This window comes from Triturus cristatus, chromosome 5_1 (assembly GCF_964204655.1).
Source record: "Triturus cristatus chromosome 5_1, aTriCri1.1, whole genome shotgun sequence".
Taxonomy (NCBI): Eukaryota; Metazoa; Chordata; class Amphibia; order Caudata; family Salamandridae; genus Triturus; species Triturus cristatus.
Window position 1 is genome coordinate 163,264,389 of NC_140587.1, and position 13,485 is coordinate 163,277,873.

General features: G+C 49.8%; 1 protein-coding gene across 1 annotated transcript in view; it reads right to left on the minus strand.

Annotated features, from left to right (window-relative positions):
- The window catches only part of LOC146830518 (complement C4-B-like), a 554,995-nt gene that overhangs the window by 115,126 nt on the left and 426,384 nt on the right, over window positions 1-13,485 (minus strand). The gene's annotated exons all lie outside the window — the stretch shown is intronic.

Here is a 13,485-nt window from a genome sequence, read left to right on the forward strand (position 1 = left end):
CTGAAGGTTGTAGGCCCGTATTTGTTCTTTCAAGATGCACGAATAAAGGTTTTTAAAAAAAAAAAAAAAAAAAAAAAAAATAACCTATCCTGAGACACCGTCAATGGCAACCTTACTCTTTCCATTTATAAGTGTCTGGCAATGCTTGAGGTTCAATTTAAACTAATCTTAAATGTAATCCTCGGTGAGGTTGGTGAAAGCTAGTGAGTGTTCATTGATCCCTCAATTCAAGTCAAATGTCGCAGTTGTTCAGACACTGCATGACTCAGAATTTGGAGGAGACTGAGAATATCGCCTCTGTTTTCAGGACAATTTTATTAGTATCAGTTTGAATCTGGGTATATCACTGCCTGCCTGTTGTGAAGTTGCTGTGCTAGAGTCAATGTCTGAAACAGAATTGTTGATGAGTTAATCCTTTAAAACCTGGAAAGGTTTAAATCATCTGCTTACTCAGGGATCTAAAGAAACTTGTGGGTGGAGCCATTGCGATCAGTACTCCCATATCAGGTTCATGCACAATCTTGTATGAATAAGAACGATGTTCCACGTTCACTTTTGTCAAGGGTGAGGGTTCTAACCTGGGAAGAAACTGACATGCTTCAAGAGTCTAGACAAATGTGTCAAAATCTTACTACTATGAGCTCTCGACAGAGAAATGTCAAACATTTCTTCTTAAATTGGTTTTTTGTGCATAAGGTGGTATGTTCTATACAGAGAGGGCCCGATTCACAGAACTAACTTAAGCCAAAATCCTAAACTTACTACCATTTTTGTATTCACAGAAGGCACTTACTCATTTCGGTATTCACAGAAGTTAGGAGTCCTAACTTTAGGACTCCTAAATGCCTTCTGTGAATACCGAAAGTCTTAAAATTAGGATTTTTCTCAGTTTAGTAGTAGTATAGTTAGGACTCCTAACTTTAGGACTCCTAAATGCCTTCTGTGAATACCGAAAGTCTTAAATTTAGGATACTACTAAATTGAGAAAAATCCTAAATAGTGCCAGAACAGGGTGTTCCTGAAGATAAACCAAAGAAAAGCGGAAAACAGAAAAAGCGAGAAAAAAAGGACTGGACCAGGGTAGCACTAACACTTAAAACCAAAACACCTATTTGGCAATATGACCGTGGGATTTTTTCTGCCCAAAGAGAGGATCCCACCCTACGAGGAGCCTGGAACAAAGCCCTAGAAGAAGAAGACCTAAACCAAGTAGGTCCTCAATTTTTATTCAAAAGGCTAGTATGGGTCTGAATTTTTGTTTGGATCCCTTCTATCAAACCATAAAATACTGGGAGTGAACTCCCAATTCTTTTTGTCAGTGTGGAACCTCCTCCACTGCTTTTTTCAACATCAATGTGTTGACCTCTTTCTGCAACAGATCTATTTCATAATCGTTTGGTTGAAGTAGGAGGGGATCTGAATCATAGAGAATATCCATTCTAGACAATATTCAATACCTATTTGTCTTTGGTTATTTGGTACCACTCTTCGACATAATTGCTTATATTTCCTCCTACCTGAGTAGACAACCGAGAAGGAGAACGGTTGGTGGAGACCTCCTTTCCTTCTAGAAGATTTCCTGTGTTGGTACAGTTGCCTTGGTTGCTGCTGCTGTTGGTGCAAACAATGAGGGGAAATAATGCCTGTCATAAGCCCTCTACTGCCTTCTGAACTCTTTTCTCTTTTCCAGGCCAACTGCTTTTAAAGTGTCCATGCCAGACTTCATTTGTGACATTTCATCATCTGCATGAGAGCCAAAATAATGCTGAGCCTGAGAATGGTAAATTAGCAATCCTCTGTTGCACTTCAGATTTGAGGCTGGTAACTCTCAACCAAAAGTTACATCTTGTGGAGATGTCATGAGCAGTACCCATGCACTGCCAAGTCGGCTAAGTCTGCTGCTGCTACAATGATTTGATTTGAGAGTAGCATGCCTTAATTAAGGATCTCTTTGGAGTCTTATCTATCTTCCTTAGGGAGTGTATTTTTGTAATGAATCCCACAGGAAACAATCATATCTTCCCAAGAGTGCAGTCGCACTTGCCGCTTTCATAATTGTTGCAGATGTTCCGCACATTTTTTCTGCCCTTTTTGTCAGGTGGGGCAGAAGAAGCAGGAGCAACTATATAGGATTTTTTAGCTGAAGCTACAATCACTGTATCGGGGTCATGATCTGGTGGCTTGTACTTCTTTAGAAAACCTGGAAGGAACAGACCTAATAGATGCAGGCATCAAAATAGCTGTGTTGCAGGCTCTAAAAGACCTCGAATCAAAGGCAATACAAGTCTAGATGAGAGTATTTGGTGTAAAGCCTCAAAAATGTCTTAAGTCAAAGTAGTAGAAGTGGGCATTGGGATGTTTCTCAGCCCCTATCACTAATATCTCATTGAAGGTGGAGAGATCATCTACCGCAGAGACTCTAGCTGAAGGAGTATCAATCAGTGTTGGGGAGCAATCTCTTATCGAAGATTGTGACAGAGTTGAAGGCAAATATCTCCTATGTAGGATGTTATGTTATATTGATTTGTATAGCACAGTAATCACCTGAGCAGGCATCCAGGCGATTGGGCAGGTGTGTAGGTTTGTGGTCCCCAAGGTGGGGTGCTTATACAAAGAACCAGGTCTTCAGCTTCTTGTGGACCTCAAGCAGTAAGGCGAAGGCTCTGGTGTGTTGAAGGAGGTCATTCCATGTCTTGAGTGCGATGTAGGAGAATGAGCAACCTCCAGTTTTGCTTTTGCAAATGCGGGGAATGTGTGCGAGTGAGAGTGAGGTAGAGTATAGCTGTCTGTTGGGTTGGTGAAAGTGTATGCATCTGTTTAGGTATTCTGGTCCAGTGTTGTGTAGGGGTTTGTATGTGTGCGTGAGAAGTTTGAATTGGCTGTTCTTGTGAATGGGGAGCCAGTAAAGCGTTCTGAAGTGCGGTGTGATGTGGGCGTGGAGTGCGAGGTTCAGCATGAGTCTTGCAGCGGTATTCTGAATGGTCTGAAGTCTGTGTTGGAGTTGTTGAGAGATTCCGGCTTAGAGAGTTGGCATAGAATGAGACCTTGCCGATCTTCTTCCTGATCGTCTTGAATGAGATGAGGTAGATCTTGCAGTAGATTGTCTGCTAGATCTTATCTTATCTTATCGGAGTGTTATAGAGCGCTTGTTCACCGGTTGGTTTCATGACACTGAGAGATCTGATTCTAGATCTAAAACGAGTTTGATGCCTTCTCCTCAGTGATCTCTTTGTCCTTGGAGGGGATATCTGTCTAGCTGGAGATGGAGCAGAAGTAGTTTCTCATAACAGTCTTGGAGATGAGACTGGACCAGGAGACAACGAGATAGAGCAGACTGTCTCCAGGGTGTTACGTGAGGGTGACTAGGTGCAGGAAAAATTTGAACCAGGAGTACCACTTCTCTGCTTACTTAAACTTTGCAACCATCTTGGTGACAGGTTGATTGATGGAGGTCCAGGATAGAGAGCTAGACCTTGTCGTCAAAGAGGTTGGTCTTGAACGAGACTAATGTGACAGTGAAGTCTTCAACGTCAACAAAGGAGGACTCAACGTAGATGGAAGATACTACTGCTGGTGGTGTCATTTGATTTTAACGGTGGCTGCTTCGACTTCAAGCTTGGTGGTGTCCGCGACAGAGGAAGTGCTGATGTTGTCGGGAGTTGGCTTGTCATTGACGGCAGTGTTTTTGACTTCGACGGTGGGTGCCTTGACGTCGACCTTGATGTTGCTGACGATAGAGGTGTACTCTAGGGGAGTCCTTGAAGCGGGAGGAAAGAGCTCCGATGGTAGACTGACCTTCACCATGGCTTCTTGAGGAAGCAGCAGTCTTCTCCTAATGTTTTTCTTGCTGTTGATCCTGTAGTTCATGCAGTCTGATTTTTTGCCTTTTTCTCAGTGTTCTTCTGAAGAGTTTTTTACAGTGTCTGCTTGCATTAGAATGGTGATCTTCTGGAAGGCAGTGGATACAGACTCCGAGTGGATATGTTCTAGCCACCTTCTTCCCACCTGTGGGACATTATGAAATACTGAGGGTACTGTGAGGTGCCTATATGCACAGTGCCAGTTGTGGTAGCTGAATGTACTGCTTGCAGCTTATTAGCTAATTCTGTCCTTCATTTGTTTTCCTTTTAAATAAAGCTTGTGAAATGTGTGATATGTTCACCTTTATTATATGGTGACATTTATGATAACAAATGCTTTTCGTTTTCAAATGATAATACATTTTGGACTTTTTGCCTGTTTATAGGCTGCAATTGTTGTGAGTGTAAATAATTTTTAGATTGTTGTATATATAAGCATACATGTATTTTATAAGTGCTCCATGGTCCCAGTGCGTGGGTGGGACTATTCAGTGCTTATGACTATTGAGGAGGAGGATGTAGAAGAGAATGTGAGAATAGTGGTCCAGCAGGCAACTCTCATTGACAGACCTGAAAACCAAGCTAGTGGCAGAAAATAACACCCTCCCAAAGGCCTCCACTCTTTTGGGCTCCCTATCCAGAGGAGTAGTCCAGAAAGCATTTGGATTTGTCCAGCTAGTGGAAGCTTGCACCACCAAACTCTGAGGGGAGGGATGCTGACAGAAATAGAAGGAGGAGTCGCCGGGGGAGGTCAGTCTCAACTCGCACCTTGGTGATTGACTGGGGGTCCATAGCACGGTTTGGCCCAGGTCCTTTGAAGAGCATCAGTGAGTGCCTCATTTAAAGGTAACAGGGGCTCAGGAGTGTTTTTCTCCAGCTGGAGTACTTTTGGTGAGGACAGTGGTTTTGACCTCTAAGGTGGAGGAGCTGGAGGTCGATAACGTTGCTGCCCTTCAGATGACCATTGCAAAGGGAGCACTTTCTCCAGTGGCAGGTCTTGAGGGTGAGAAAAAGCCAGAATTAGGAGAGGTGTCAAGATCAGGTCATCATATCATTGTCTGAGGTCACCATACCAGTTTTATTATGTGGTGGGGTAGGGTAATTTTATCTCCTGCATCATAGTCATTATTAGAATTATTCCCAAACAAGGATTGTAGTGTATGAGATCTGCCTTGTGGAGGTGGTACATCACGCGGATCACATAGAAATGGCTGTAGTTCAATGGAAACTGAGAACAGCCTTGGTCAAGGGTGGATAGACACCGACTCTGAGTTGGAGGGCACAATGGGCACTTTTCCCTCTGGTATCGGTGGAGTCGGCATCGGTGTTGATGCTCTGGGTCCTGGCATGGATCCTGGAGCCAGAAGCAGAGTTGGTACAGGGGCCGGAAGACATCCAGTGATACATTCAAAGGGTCAAACTAGTGACGAGGGCAAACCCGCCCGCGGTATCCCAGATGGAGTGACTCCCGGCTCCTTGGTGCCCGCAGGCATGCCAGAGGGAGTGAGAAAGGAGTCTCAGCATGCACTTGTGGAGCTCTTGGATCTGCCTAGGTGTTGCAGACAGCCCCAGAAACTTAACTTGTGCATGAACATGTTGCGTGATGGGCTTAGATTTTTACTAACTTCGGCTATCAGATCGAGAGGCATGGTAATGCTCTTGCACTGTCTTAGGAGTATGAGAGTGGCAGGGACGGGCCAAGTCCCTTTTGGTTTATGCTTCAACTTACCCAAAGATTTGGAGCACGACGATAATCAGCTTCAATATCGACCCTTGAGACTTCTGGAACAGGAATGAGACCGAACCTTGGACTTGGAGGTCCCGGCAGAATGTGAGAGTGATGCGAGGAACAGATGTGGCATCAGACCATCACCTTGTCATGTCTAGGCTAAAGCTAAAGCTTAAGAAAGCATGGATGGAACCGACAAACCAACATCAGAGATATGACACCACCGTCTTAAAAAATGCACAGAAACGGAGTGAATACTCGGTCACCTTTAGTAACAAGTTTCATGTCCTGCAACAACTAGAGGACGAGAGAGACCCAAAAGAAAATCTGTGAGAGAAGATCAAAGAAACAGTGATATCAGCCTGCCAGAAGGTACTGGATCCCAAGAAATACAAGCAGAAAGAATGGATTTCCACCGAGACTCTCTGCAAAATTCAAGAAAGAATGGAAAAGAAGGGGGGGGCGCTAGGTGGCGCACGAGCGGAATGGATGCCTCTTAGAGGAGCTCCCGCAGACTGATGTCGTTATCCGTTCATTTCTCCTACTCCCGGGACCGTTGTCCGACTGGAGACAACTTGTGGCGTTGGTGAATGCCCGGTGCATCCCCCGGGGACCTTTTGAAGTTGGTTGAGGCTTCAGGGCCGAGACGATCGCCCTCGGTGACTGGCAGCGGAGGGCAGCGGTGGCTGGACTGGAGCTGGTGGTCGGCGCAGCTCCTCACGCGAGTGGCCGGCGCTCCGCGCGGCGGCTGGGCCGCACATCTGCATCCGGAGGGCGCTGCTGGGCTCGTGAGGAGGCGATTGCTGAACGACTGCGCTGATGTTCAGGTGGCCGTGCATCGGAGGGGCTGTGGTGCCGGATCGCGACGTGACCGGGGCTGAGAGGACTAGAGGAGTGCTAGGACCGGAGTGCTGCCGCCGGACTCTTCGTCCTCTGAATTCTGCCTGGTGCGCTGCGGCCCTCTCTTATGAGGTGAATACCGGGACCTGTGGTGAGCGGAGGTGAGCGATACAGTGAGCGGAGGGCTGCGGGCGGAGAACTGCTGGCGGGCTGACTGCTTACCCGTGCTGGTGCCGCGCTGGCCTCCGGAGCACGGGGGAGTGGCGCCATTGATTTCCGGACGCCTGTCTCCTGAGGGCCGGTGGGGCTGGCCTGAATGCCGAGGTGCTGCTGGTGGGGGTGCTTTGAGGGCCCCCTTGTCTACAGGGTGTCTACTTGTGGAGAGTGGACCCGCGATCGTTACGTGCTGGTGGGTGACTGCGCCAGGGAATTTGAGAAGTTTGTCCTTCATGCTGGAGAAGGCTATGATGGGGCCGCTGTAGCAAGGCACCGGATTGTGGCTGGTTTAGGGTATTGGCGACTGCTGTGCCCTGGAGGAGGCAACGGAGGGCGCGAAGTGCTACATTGGTGTCTGTCAGAGCGAGGTGATAACTTGCGGAGCACTGAGGACCTGGTCTTGAATTCGATGGTGGTGTTAATGCTGTGGATGGCGAGTGACGAGTGCGGGCAGTACAGAGTGCGGTCCGCTGACCTGGCGCTTGATTCAAGGAGGTGCTGATCAGCGTGATTCGTGCGGAGACGCTGCGAGGTGGGACTGCCTGGGGGTACACCCAGACCCAGCGTCTGCCAGGACAGTGGTGGACCCTGCAAGATGGGGAAGTCAGAGGCTCGCCAGCAGAATCTATCCTTCGATGCCCGGTGGCAGGCGACACAGCCGCAGTTGGAGCAGGGCACGAGAGGTGCCACTTCGCGGGAGGGGCAACCAAAGACCTCAGACAATGACTTGCAGCTTATACTTGCCGAGATGCGCCAAGGGTTTGCCGCGATTACTGACAAAATGGACACCCTGGCCAACCGCATGGACACAATAGCGCGGAAAATCGAAGGGCATGAAACCAGGCTTACTGAGGCGGAGCAGCGTATCTCTGATGTGGAGGACGCAGCGGCACATGTGCAAACGGCGACTGAGCAACTAGATAAACTGCTCAAAGTCATAGCTGCAAAGAACGAAGACATCGAAGCACGTAGTCGACGCAACAACGTTCGCGTTTTGGGGATCCCGGAGAGCACCAACACGGGCAGGCTGGAAGAGTACATAGAGAAATTACTTGTGGACGTTGTGGGAAAAGATTCTCTGCCTTCGCAATTTGTGGTGGAGTGTGCTCACCGTTCCTTGGGACCTCGGCCGCCGCCTGGGGGCACTCCCCGGCCTATCATTGCTCGCCTACTAAATTACAGCGATAGGGATGTGGCCCTGAGGGTGGCCAGGGAGAAGAAACAGCTGTCTTATAATGGGGTGACCTTCACCATGTATCCTGACTTCACGATGCACGTACAGGAGGAGCGCCGTCGGTTCTTGGCTGTGAAGCAGAAACTGAGACAGGCTGGCATAGATTATGCCTTGCTGTACCCGGCACGTCTACGGGTGACCCATCAGGGAGCACAGAAGTTTTTCACCAATCCGCAACACGTGGAAGACTTTTTGAAACAGGCCCGTAGGAATACCAAAATACCGTTGTCACAGTCGGAGGAGAGCCGATCCCCCACGCTGGAGAAAGCCTGATGGCAAGCATGGACGATGACTGCGGGGAACAGATGGCGCTGCCGAGGCTCCTGGTCAAGCCAACATCTGTGGAGTTGGGTGGGTGGAGTGTATGGACTGGTGCTGAAGCCACTTGTATGCCGGTAACGGGCAATATTGGGCTACTGCTGGGCAGGACATGGAGGATGGGAGTAGAACTTTCTAAGCTCATCAGTCACCCTCAGGTTTGAGTCCGGGCCTGGTGGCTGTTGTGGCTGGGTCCGAACCGACTGGAGGTCATAGTGCGGCACCTGGATGTGAAGCCCCTAAGGGAAGTACCCTATGTTTGTTCTGTACAGTTTACAGCTTCTCTCTATGCCTGCCTTGAGTGGGATATGGGTGGCGCTCAGGTTATTGAGTACAGTTGGGAAGCTGTTGGAAGTTGGGGTGGGGGGAGGGACTAGTGATGCTGGCATGATTGGGATGCTTCAGTGGGTGGGGGAGGGGGGGAACGGGAGACTTCATGAGTACTGTTGGGGTTTGCTGCACTGTGTTGCATTAGAGCAGGGTTGTTCAGGGAATAGCAGGTGATGGTGTGCTGGGCTGCAATGTGTAGTGTTGGTTTGTCTGTATGGCGTCAATGGATCGGGAGGAAAGTGGTGTGCTTAAAATAATGTCGTGGAATGTGCGAGGCCTGAGAGACCTGAGGAAGCGCAGGAAGATCTTGGCGTATCTAGATAGGCAGCAGATCCAGGTGGCGCTGCTACAGGAGACGCATCTAGACCCCAGGGCTATTACCACCTTTGCATGTAGGTGGGCGGGACATCGTCTCTTCTCCTCATTCTCCTCTTATGCCCGTGGGACGGCGATACTTTTCCGAAAACAATTGCACTATGAACCAGCGGGGAGCATATTAGACGCGCATGGTCGGTATGTGATCACATGGGGACGGCTGGGGGGAGACTCCATAACGATAGCAAACTGCTATGGCCCGAATAGTGATAGTCCGGACTTCTTTATTGACGTCTGGGGGAAGATCATGACCATTGGCTCTACTCACATCATCTGGGGGGGAGACTTTAATGTTGCCTTGCAGCCAGGACAGGATAGATCGCACCCCTTGTCGCATCACTACACCAAGTCCAGGGAGGCATTGTCTGGCATAATAGAGGAGGGAGGACTGCTTGATAGCTGGCGGTATTTGCATCCGTTGGGGAGGGAGGGCTCGCATTTCACTTCTCACACGGGTAGCTGGGCGCGGATTGACTACTGCCTGGTGTCTAGAGGGCTGGGACCTGGTATACGGGCAGTGACGCATCTGGCCAGGACGTACTCAGATCATTGTCCTGTGAGGCTGTCGCTCATGTTGCCGGGCTATGCAGCTGCCAGGCCGCGCTGGAAGTTACAGCCCATGGCTCTACTAGATGCTGTATTTCAGGGAGAGCTGGAGGAGGAAATCCGTGAGTTTTTCAAGAGGAATAAGGGATCGTTCAGGAGTGTGGAGACGATATGGGAGGCCTTTAAGGTGACGATGAGGGGCTATTGCCTGTCTAAGAGTTGCGGAGTGCTAAGGGACATACAGCGCACGCTCCATAGTCTGGAGAAGGAGCTGAAGGGGTTGGAGAGGCAGATGGGGCAGGGACGAGACGGGGCGGCGCACAGCTTGTTTCGGGAAACCCTAACGAGATACGAGGCGGAGGCACAACGCGAATTGAAGTTTCGGGGGAAATACTGGGCGGCCCGCAGATATGGTGAGGGGGAGCGGCCTGGAAAGGCTCTTGCCGAAGTAATGCGGCCTCCCCGATTTAGTACTTACATTCTGGAAGAGTGCGGCCCTGATCGTACGATCCACCGAGACTCGCGGGGCATCCTCGCCACATTTGTAGAGCATTATGGTGCGCTTTACACGTCCCGGAGAGAAGGAGCGCTTGAGTTAGAGGACTTCCTGGACGACATCGTGCTGGGTTGGCTTGGGGATGCACAACGTGAATTCTTGTGTCATCCCTTTGAGCTGGATGAGATACGGGAGGCGATCATGCTGTTAAAAAATGGGAAAGCGCCGGGATCGGATGGGTTGCCAGCTGAATTTTACAAAAGTTATATTGACATAATGGCGCCGGTCCTACGGGAGGTGTACGAGGAGTCTTTAGAAGTAGGCATCTTGCCGCCGTCGATGAGAGAATCGGCGGTGACATCTTTATTGAAGCCCGGGAAGCCCCCGGATTCTTGCGATTCATACAGGCCGCTTTCTTTGATCAATTGTGATGCAAAGATTCTGGCTAAAGTGCTTGCCATCCACCTTGCGCTGCTGATGGACAAGCTGGTCCTGCCGGACCAATCGGGGTTTGTACCCGGGAGGTCGACGTCTCACAACCTTCGTACTCTGTTTTCCCTGGTGCAAATGGTGGACCAGGAGTTCCCACTCGCCGCTGTGTTTCTTGATGCTACCAAGGCATTTGACTCGGTAGAGTGGGACTACCTATTTGGCGTCCTTCGGCGGATGGGGTTTCATCAGCTTTATGTCTCCTGGCTTCAGTTGCTGTACAATCGGCCGACGGCCCGCATATTGATAAACGGTGAAGTGTCCTCCCAGATAGCTGTTTCCAGAGGTACGCCACAGGGGTGCCCACTGTCGCCCCTGCTATTCGCAATTGCTGTGGAACCGCTGGCTGCCCGTCTGCGACAGGTGCACAATGATAAGGCGTTCCGTTGCTGCTTGCGACAGATATTGATCTCGCTCTATGCGGATGACATAACGCTATACATTAGGGATCCGCAAGACAACATCAACCCCATATTGCGGGAATTTATACGCTATGAGAGACTCTCCGGAGTGGGTGTTAACTGGGGTAAATCCATGGTGTTCCCGCTCACGACGGCCGTGACTCCCTTCCCCCTCGACTTCCCGCTAGAGTGGTGTCAAGAGGACTTTCGATACCTTGGGATCCAGGTTGCTCGCACCGGGGAGGAGATTATTAGGGCAAACTATGGCACGGCTATGGATCGCCTCAAAACCAACGTAACGCGCTGGATCGCGCTGCCCCTATCTATGGCAGGCCGTGTGTCACTCATTAAAATGAAGATGCTCCCGCAGTTTCTGTACCTGTTTCTAAATATTCCCTATCATCCGGGGCGGGTTTTCTTCACCATGCTGCGTTCGGAGCTCATACGGTTGGTGTGGGGGGGTAAACAGGCGCGTTTGAGGTGGTCTACGCTGGTCAAGTCGTATGATCAAGGAGGGTTCGATGTTCCTGATCTGGAGCTGTACTTCTTATGCGCGCAAGCACATTACGCTTATTATTGGATTTACCCGCCGCGTTACATGCCGCAGGTGGCGCTGGAGGCCTGGCTTGCGGACCCAATACCCCTCAATGGTCTCATTTATGGTCCCGAGGCCATTCCGGTAGCGGCGCCCACAACAATCACTGGGACGGTGGAGGCATGGCGTCGTTTGCAGACCCTCTTAGGAGCTTCTTTCCTATACTCCCCTAGATTGCCACTTGCGTATCATCCCGCCTTGACGCTGCTGCAAGAGAGGGGGTTTCGAGATCTCTGTAAGCGTGTGCGGGTTGAGACCTGGGGGGATCTCTTTCAAGAAGGTACTTTTCGCACACCTGAGCAGTTCTTTCGGCAGGCGACACGCACGCCTCTTGATGTATTCTTATATGTGCGACTGCGGCAGGGCATGAGATCGTTGCTTTCTGATTTCCCCCAAGAACCGGAATGTTTTGAACCATTGCACCGGATGCTGCGCTCGGCGGAAGGTGGCCATTTAGTGTCCAGGCTATACGCCTCGATGCGTGAAAGTGACGTGGGGGACGATGGATTGTCCCAGACGCGATGGGGGGAAGAGCTAGGGAGCGAGGTAACTGAGGAACAGTGGAGATACTGTAGTCGGCAGACGGCACAGATATCGGCTAGTAGTCGGTTTCGTGTCATACATTTTAACTTCTTGCATCAGACGTACTACACGCCGGTTAAGAAACTACGTTTTAAGCTCGCTGATAATGATAATTGTGGGAGATGCGGTCAGCCGGGTGCGGGATTCTTGCATTTGGCCTGGGAATGTGCCGCGGTGAGTGCCTATTGGGAGCAAGTGTTTACGGCTCTGGGAGATATGCTGGACGTGCACCTAGTGAGGGACCCGCTTCTTGCACTTCTGGGACACACGGCACACGTGCCCCTGAAACACAAAAAGTATGTTGCCATTTCCTTACTGCTAGCGAAGTGGAGGGTAGCTTGTAGGTGGGGTAGAGGCCGGGCCCCGAAATTCAAAGAATGGCTGGCTGATATGATTTTTTGCCAAGAGCAGAGTGCCACGTATGCAGAGCTGCTGCCTCGGACCTCGAGGCCCAAGGATATATGGGGGCCGTTGGTGGGGTACCTTCTAACGCATGGCCCCGATGGGAGCAAGGCTGTGCAGAGTGCGGCTGGAGATGAGTGAGTGGCGGGCTGGGCGTTACTGCCGTCCCCTAATGCATGAATACACTTTCCTAGCTCGGGGGAGATCGAATGTGTGATATACGATTCACGGAGTGGATTGCGATCGCTGTGTGGATACGGCCAGTTTGTGATGTTTCGACGAGATTTCGTACTTGCACAAAGGATACTGCATGCCACTTTTATGTTTATGATTGTATGCCCTTCATGCTGATTGGATTTTTTTTGACCCTGCTGATGGTGTTACATTGCTTTATTATGAGCAAAAATAAAGTTTAAAAAAAAAAAAAAAAGAAAGGAAAAGAAAGCTGCAGTCAACGCCAGCCGAACTAGAGCAGAAAAAGCAAAAGCTCAAGGTGAATACACCAAAACCAATAAGGAAGCAAAGAGAAGCTTAAGAGCAGACAAGTGAAGATTTATCGATGGTCTTTCCACAGACCAAGGAAGCAGCAAGCCATGGAACCTTGAAAGAACTCTGCTACATAACAAAGAAAGTTTCCGTCACATACAGCAAGCCTGGAAGACCTGTTAAAGACAAAGCTGGCAAGACAATCATGCGTAACGAAGGCTAACAACGTAGATGGGTAGAGCGCTTTGAAGAACTGCTGAACCAACTTGTGCCACAGTCTCCACCAGACATTCAGCCAGCTGACAAGGACTTGCTAATTGATTGCAGCAGACCAACCAAGGAAGAAATACGGCAAGCGATCAAACATCTGAGAAATTGAAAGGCAGCAGAACTTAGAACATTCCTGCAGAGGCACTGAATGCAGACATTGAAATATCAGTAGATATGTTCTTCCCCTATGTTTTGAACGTTCTGGGAGGAGGAAAAGGTGCCATCAGCCTGGAAAGAGAGATACCTCATCCAAGAAAGGCGACCTGAGTAACTGAACAAACTACAGTGTGATAACTCCTCTATCAACCCCAAGCAA